Consider the following 7,261-nt stretch of genomic DNA (forward strand, 5'->3'; position numbering starts at 1 on the left):
ATTCCATGATCATAGACATGTTACATGGCCATATTCGGAGTTACCATTGTGAAGCTACATATAGGTAGTGACCTATATGTAGTGCACGCGTGTAATGGTGTCCCCGCACTCACAAAGTCCGGGGAATTGGCCCTGGACAATGTGGGGGCACCTTGGCTAGTGCCAGGGTGCCCTCACACTAAGTAACTTTGCACCTAACCTTTATTAGGTAAAGGTTAGATATATAGGTGACTTATAAGTTACATAAGTGCAGTGAAAATGGCTGTGAAATTATGTGTGCATTATTTCAATCAGGCTGCAGTGGCAGGCCTGTGTAAGAATTGTCAGAGCTCCCTATGGGTGGCAAAAGAAATGCTGCAGCCCATAGGGATCTCCTGGAACCCCAATACCCTGGGTACCTCAGTACCATATACTAGGGAATTATAAGGGTGTTCCAGTATGCCAATGTGAATTGGTGAAATTGGTCACTAGCCTGTTAGTGACAATTTGTAAAGAGAGAGCATAACCACTGAGGTTCTGGTTAGCAGAGCCTCAGTGAGACAGTTAGGCATCACACAGGGAACACATACATATAGGTCACAAACTTATGAGCACTGGGGTCCTGGCTAGCAGGGTCCCAGTGACACATAACAAACATACTGAAAACATAGGGTTTTCACTATGAGCACTGGGTCCTGGCTGGCAGGACCCCAGTGAGACAGTGAAAACACCCTGACATACACTCACAAACAGGCCAAAAGTGGGGGTAATAAGGCTAGAAAGAGGCTACCTTCTCACACAACCCCACCCCCCCAAACGAAGGACAATAAGGCTAACCTTGGCCAGTTGAGACTTTATTGTCTAAGTGGTGATAAGTAGAGAGTAGCTCTGCAATAGACTGGTTACTCCCTTTATCATCCACTATATGGTTACTTCCCTGTGAGGATGTAAACCACCCTGTTTGAAGTTTTTTAGCTAAGCAACAATGTGAAGATGTATTTTCATAGTTTCTATCAGTAAGGTTTAGTTTAGAGCAGTGGGAATTGTCCACTGAACCTATTTGTAATGATGGAAATGCCAGACAGGGATGCAGTCTCAATAACGCCATTGCTGGGCAAAAACTTTGTCCATATGGCTGGAAGAGAGAACAGGGATGCTGTTTCTCTTGAGTTGGAGCAGGGCAGGGATGCTGTCCTATGAGCTCCCCACTAGGGCAGGGATGCTGTCCTAAGTGTTGTGAGGCAGTGCAGATTTTCTGCACTAAAGTTTCTCTGGGAGGGTTGGAGGGATGCTCCATGTTAACTAAAATGGTGCTCTTTTTCTCACCAATGTTAGTTATCCCACAGAGAGGTACTTCTACCTCAGGGAGTACAGTTTTGCCAACTGATGATTCCCTTGGAACAGGTGCCACCCCAGGAGAGGTTTCTCCCACCACAGGAATGGTGTCCTGAATGGTAGGGTTGTTAGGGAATACTGTGATACCCTTTTTACCTGTTGATGGAGAGGGATCCTGAGTTTTCAGGCCTTCTCTCCTTTGCTTTTTCATTTCAGTAGAAATGAGAGGGAACAATTCCTCAGGGATGCCCAGCATGGCTGCATGGGCATAAAACTCTACATCAGCCCAACCTGAGGCCTCTAGGTCATTACCTAAGAGACAGTCTACAGGTAAGCTAGGTGATACCACCACCTGCTTAGGGCCAGTAACTCCACCCCAACTAAACTGAATTATAGCTAAGGGAAGAAACTTAGTGGCGTTATGGACATCTATAATTTTAAACTGTTGTCCAATGATGTGTTGATCATTGTGCACTAGGTTTTCAGTCACCAAAGTGATACTGGCACCTGTGTCCCTGTAGGCCAAGGCCTCAACACCATTTATTGAAACTGTCTGCCTGTACTTATCCATTGTAAGGGGACAAGCAGCCAGTGTGGCAAGGCCAATGCCACTAGGTGTGACAGAAACTGTCTTGGGAGTGACTACCCCAGTTTCTACTATGGACCCATAAGTGAACCCAACTACACCCTTAACTTGACTGTTGCCAGCAGTCCCACCACTAGTACCACTACTGCTAGGGGCACTAGAGCTTGATGTATTAGTGGTGGTAGGCTCAGGGGGTTTACCTTGACAGGACTTATCCCCTGGCCTATGGTCTCTATTTTTACACACAAAGCACCAAGTCTTTTTAAATTGTGTAGGTTGAGAAGAAGAGGAAGAATTTGTTTTTTCTCCACCCCCTGAAGAGTGTTTAAGATTAGAAGTGGGATCTTTGGTTTTACCCTTATCCCTATGCTTATCTTGAGATTTTTCACCATCTTTCTTCTTATTGTTCTCTTTGTCACCCCCTGTATGAACTTTTCTGTTCACCCTTGTTCTGACCCATTTGTCTGCCTTCTTTCCCAATTGTTGGGGAGAGGTCAGATCAGAGTCTACCAGGTACTGGTGCAACAAATCAGACACACAATTATTAAGAATATGCTCTCTCAGGATCAAGTTATACAGGCTGTCATAATCAGTAACTTTACTGCCATGTAACCACCTCTCCAAGGCCTTCACTGAATGGTCAACAAAATCAACCCAGTCTTGTGAAGACTCCTTTTTGGTCTCTCTGAACTTTATCCTGTATTGTTCAGTGGTTAAGCCATAACCATCCAGGAGTGCATTCTTAAGAACTGTAAAATTATTGGCATCACTTTCTTTCACAGTAAGGAGCCTACCCCTACCTTTTCCACTAAATGATAGCCATAGGATAGCAGCCCACTGCCTTTGAGGGACATCCTGTACAACACAGGCCCTCTCAAGTGCAGCAAACCACTTGTTAATGTCATCCCCCTCCTTGTAAGGGGGAACTATCTTGTGCAGATTCCTTGAATCATGCTCTCTTGCAGGATGACTATGGGGAATACTGCTGCTGCCACCATGGGTTTCTAAACCCAATTTCTGTCTCTCCTTCTCTACTTCTAAGGTCTGTCTATCCAAATCCAGCTGTTGCTTCTTGAGCTTCAGTCTGGTTTGTTCCACTCTCAATCTATTGAGCTCCCTTTCTAACAATCTGTCTTCAGGGTGGGTGGGAGGGACATTCCTAGACACAGAAGTATGGTGAGAATGGACAGAAGGAGACCTGTCCCTTACAGAAGGCACCCTAACAGCTTGGCTAACAGAAACATCAGTTCTACTGTGGTGAGAAACAATGCTCTTGCTATGATGTGAGACAACACTATCTGTATGGTGTGACTCTACATCAGTACCAACTATGCTAGACTGTCTAGTAATGGGCAGGTTGAGAAGTTTCTTTCCTGAATCTTTTCCTGGGGGAGTCCCTGGATCAGATTGGGAACCATTAGCTACTTTTTCAACAGATGGGGCACTTTTAGCCTTATCTTGTTCTCTAAGCATGTTAAGTAACAATTCCAAGGAAGGATTCTTCCCTACACTCAAACCTCTTTCTATACAAAGACTCCTTCCTCCTTTCCAGCTAAGGTGGTCATATGCAAGTTTGGACAGATCAACATTTTGGTCTGTGCCAGACATTTTAGAAAGAGTTTAAGTGATAGAAAAAGTGAAGAAAAAGGTTTTCAGAACTTTTAGAAAGAGAAAAAAAACTTTTTAAACTTTTAAAGAACTTTTTAGAAAGTTAGAAGTACTTTTCAGCACTTAGAAAAGAGTGAAAAGAAGAAATGCAAAACTTTTAGCAATGTGTACACACGCTGAACTTGTTTTATATATTTTTCTCTTATGAAAAGTACAATGACAAGAGTGGTAAGTAGTCTCAAAGCACTTATCCCACCGCTGCACAACCAATGTAGGAGGCTGGACTGGCTTGTAGTGAGTACCAAGGGGTACTTGCACCTTGCACCAGGCCCAGTTATCCCTTATTAGTGTATAGGGTGTCTAGCAGCATAGGCTGATAGATAATGGTAGCTTTGCAGAGCAGCTTAGGCTGAACTAGGAGACGAGTGAAGCTCCTACAGTACCACTAGTGTCACTTGCACAATATCATAAGAAAACACAATACACAGTTATACTAAAAATAAAGGTACTTTATTTTTATGACAATATGCCAAAGTATCTCAGAGTGTACCCTCAGTGAGAGGATAGGAAATATACACAAGATATATGTACACAATACCAAAAATATGCAGTATAGTCTTAGACAACAGTGCAAACAATGTATAGTTACAATAGGATGCAATGGGGACACATAGGGATAGGGGCAACACAAACCATATACTCCAAAAGTGGAATGCGAACCACGAATGGACCCCAAACCTATGTGACCTTGTAGAGGGTCGCTGGGACTATTAGAAAATAGTGAGAGATAGAAAAATAACCCTCCCCAAGACCCTGAAAAGTGAGTGCAAAGTGCACTAAAGTTCCCCAAAGGACAAAGAAGTCATGATAGGGGAATAATGCAGGAAAGACACAAACCAGCAATGCAACAACGGTGGATTTCCAATCTAGGGTACCTGTGGAACAAGGGGACCAAGTCCAAAAGTCACAAGCAAGTCGGAGATGGGCAGATGCCCAGGAAATGCCAGCTGTGGGTGCAAAGAAGCTTCTACTGGACAGAAGAAGCTGAGGTTTCTGCAGGAACGCAAAGGGCTAGAGACTTCCCCTTTAGAGGACGGATCCCTCTCGCCTTCGAAAGTCGTACAAAAGTGTTTTCCCGCCAAAAGACTGCCAACAAGCCTTGCTAGCTGCAAATCGTGCGGTAAGCGTTTTTGGGTGCTGCTGTGGCCCAGGAGAGATCAGGATGTCGCAAATTGCGTCAGGAGAGAGAGGGGACGTCGAGCAAGACAAAGAGCCCTCTAAGCAGCAGGTAGCACCCAGAAAAGTGCCAGAAATAGGCACTACAAGGATGCGTGAAACGGTGCTCACCGAAGTTGCACAAAGGAGACCCACGTCACCGGAGACCAACTTAGAAAGTCGTGCAATGCAGGTTAGAGTGCCGTGGACCCAGGCTTGGCTGTGCACAAAGGATTTCTGCCGGAAGTGCACGGAAGCCGGAGTAGTTGCAAAAGACGTGGTTTTCCAACAATGCAGTCTGACGTGGGGAGGCAAGGACTTACCTCCACCAAACTTGGACTGAAGAGTCACTGGACTGTGGGAGTCACTTGGACAGAGTTTCTGGATTCAAGGGACCTCGCTCGTCATGCTGAGAGGAGACCCAAGGGACCGGTAATGCAGCTTTTTGGTGCCTGCGGTTGCAGGGGGAAGATTCCGTCGACCCACAGGAGATTTCTTAGGAACTTCTAGTGCAGAGAGGAGGCAGACTACCCCCACAGCATGCACCACCAGGAAAACAGTCGAGAAGGCGGCAGGATCAGCGTTACAGAGTTGCAGTAGTCGTCTTTGCTACTATGTTGCAGTTTTGCAGGCTTCCAGCGCGGTCAGCAGTCGATTCCTTGGCAGAAGGTGAAGAGAGAGATGCAGAGGAGCTCTGATGAGCTCTTGCATTCGTTATCTAAAGTTTCCCCAGAGACAGAGACCCTAAATAGCCAGAAAAGAGGGTTTGGCTACCTAGGAGAGAGGATAGGCTAGCAACACCTGAAGGAGCCTATCAGAAGGAGTCTCTGACGTCACCTGGTGGCACTGGCCACTCAGAGCAGTCCAGTGTGCTGGCAGCACCTCTGTTTGCAAGATGGCAGAGGTCTGGAGCACACTGGAGGAGCTCTGGACACCTCCCAGGGGAGGTGCAGGTCAGGGGAGTGGTCACTCCCCTTTCCTTTCTCCAGTTTCGCGCCAGAGCAGGGCTAAGGGGTCCCCTGAACCGGTGTAGACTGGCTTATGCAGAATTGGGCACATCTGTGCCCATGAAAGCATTTCCAGAGGCTGGGGGAGGCTACTCCTCCCCTGCCTTCACACCATTTTCCAAAGGGAGAGGGTGTACCACCCTCTCTCAGAGGAAGTCCTTTGTTCTGCCATCCTGGGACAAGCCTGGCTTGACCCCAGGGGGGCAGAAACCTGTCTGAGGAGTTGGCAGCAGCAGCAGCTGCAGTGAAACCACAGGAAAGGCAGTTTGGCAGTACCAGGGTTTGTGCTACAGACTACTGGGATCATGGGATTGTGCCAACTATGCCAGGATGGCATAGAGGGGGCAATTCCATGATCATTGACATGTTACATGGCCATATTCGGAGTTACCATTGTGAAGCTACATATAGGTAGTGACCTATATGTAGTGCACGCGTGTAATGGTGTCCCCGCACTCACAAAGTCCAGGGAATTGGCCCTGAACAATGTGGGGGCACCTTGGCTAGTGCCAAGGTGCCCTCACACTAAGTAACTTTGCACCTAACCTTTACTAGGTAAAGGTTAGACATATAGGTGACTTATAAGTTACATAAGTGCAGTGAAAATGGCTGTGAAATAATGTGTGCATTATTTCACTCAGGCTGCAGTGGCAGGCCTGTGTAAGAATTGTCCGAGCTCCCTATGGGTGGCAAAAAAAATGCTGCAGCCCATAGGGATTTCCTGGAACCCCAATACCCTGGGTGCCTCAGTACCATATACTAGGGAATTATAAGGGTGTTCCAGTATGCCAATGTGAATTGGTGAAATTGGTCACTAGCCTGTTAGTGACGATTTGTAAAGAGAGAGCATAACCACTGAGGTTCTGGTTAGCAGAGCCTCAGTGAGACAGTTAGGCATCACACAGGGAACACATACATATAGGTCACAAACTTATGAGCACTGGGGTCCTGGCTAGCAGGGTCCCAGTGACACATAACAAACATACTGAAAACATAGGGTTTTCACTATGAGCACTGGGTCCTGGCTGGCAGGACCCCAGTGAGACAGTGAAAACACCCTGACACACACTCACAAACAGGCCAAAAGTGGGGGTAATAAGGCTAGAAAGAGGCTACCTTCTCACAGAGCGGTCCTAGGCCGAGCCTTTCCTGAGCCCTTTCCTAGCCTGAGCCGCCCGTGCTTACAGCGAGCTCGGAGTCCGCTCCGGTCCGTCCTGTCCTCCCCCATCCTTTCAAAAAGAGGATTTTAAGGTCTCATCCCCGCTGGTGTTATGATTAAAGTAGGTATGAAAACTACTTTATGTCGGAAGCAGGATTTGATCACGGGAATGGGGAAGATACTGCTCTTGAATGTGGCGCCTTACAACGCTCGGCCAATCCAGCAGCCCGCGGCAGGCCTCTGGAACACGGCTCTGGAGTCCGACTGCCACCTCGCGACACAGGGAGAGTTCACACTGTTCTCTACTGGACACTTATCACAACACCCTCAGCAGCACGGGCCTCCTCAACAGACATCAGGGAGACGCTGCTG

Source organism: Pleurodeles waltl, chromosome 6, assembly GCF_031143425.1.
Source record: "Pleurodeles waltl isolate 20211129_DDA chromosome 6, aPleWal1.hap1.20221129, whole genome shotgun sequence".
In the NCBI taxonomy this organism is placed as follows: Eukaryota; Metazoa; Chordata; class Amphibia; order Caudata; family Salamandridae; genus Pleurodeles; species Pleurodeles waltl.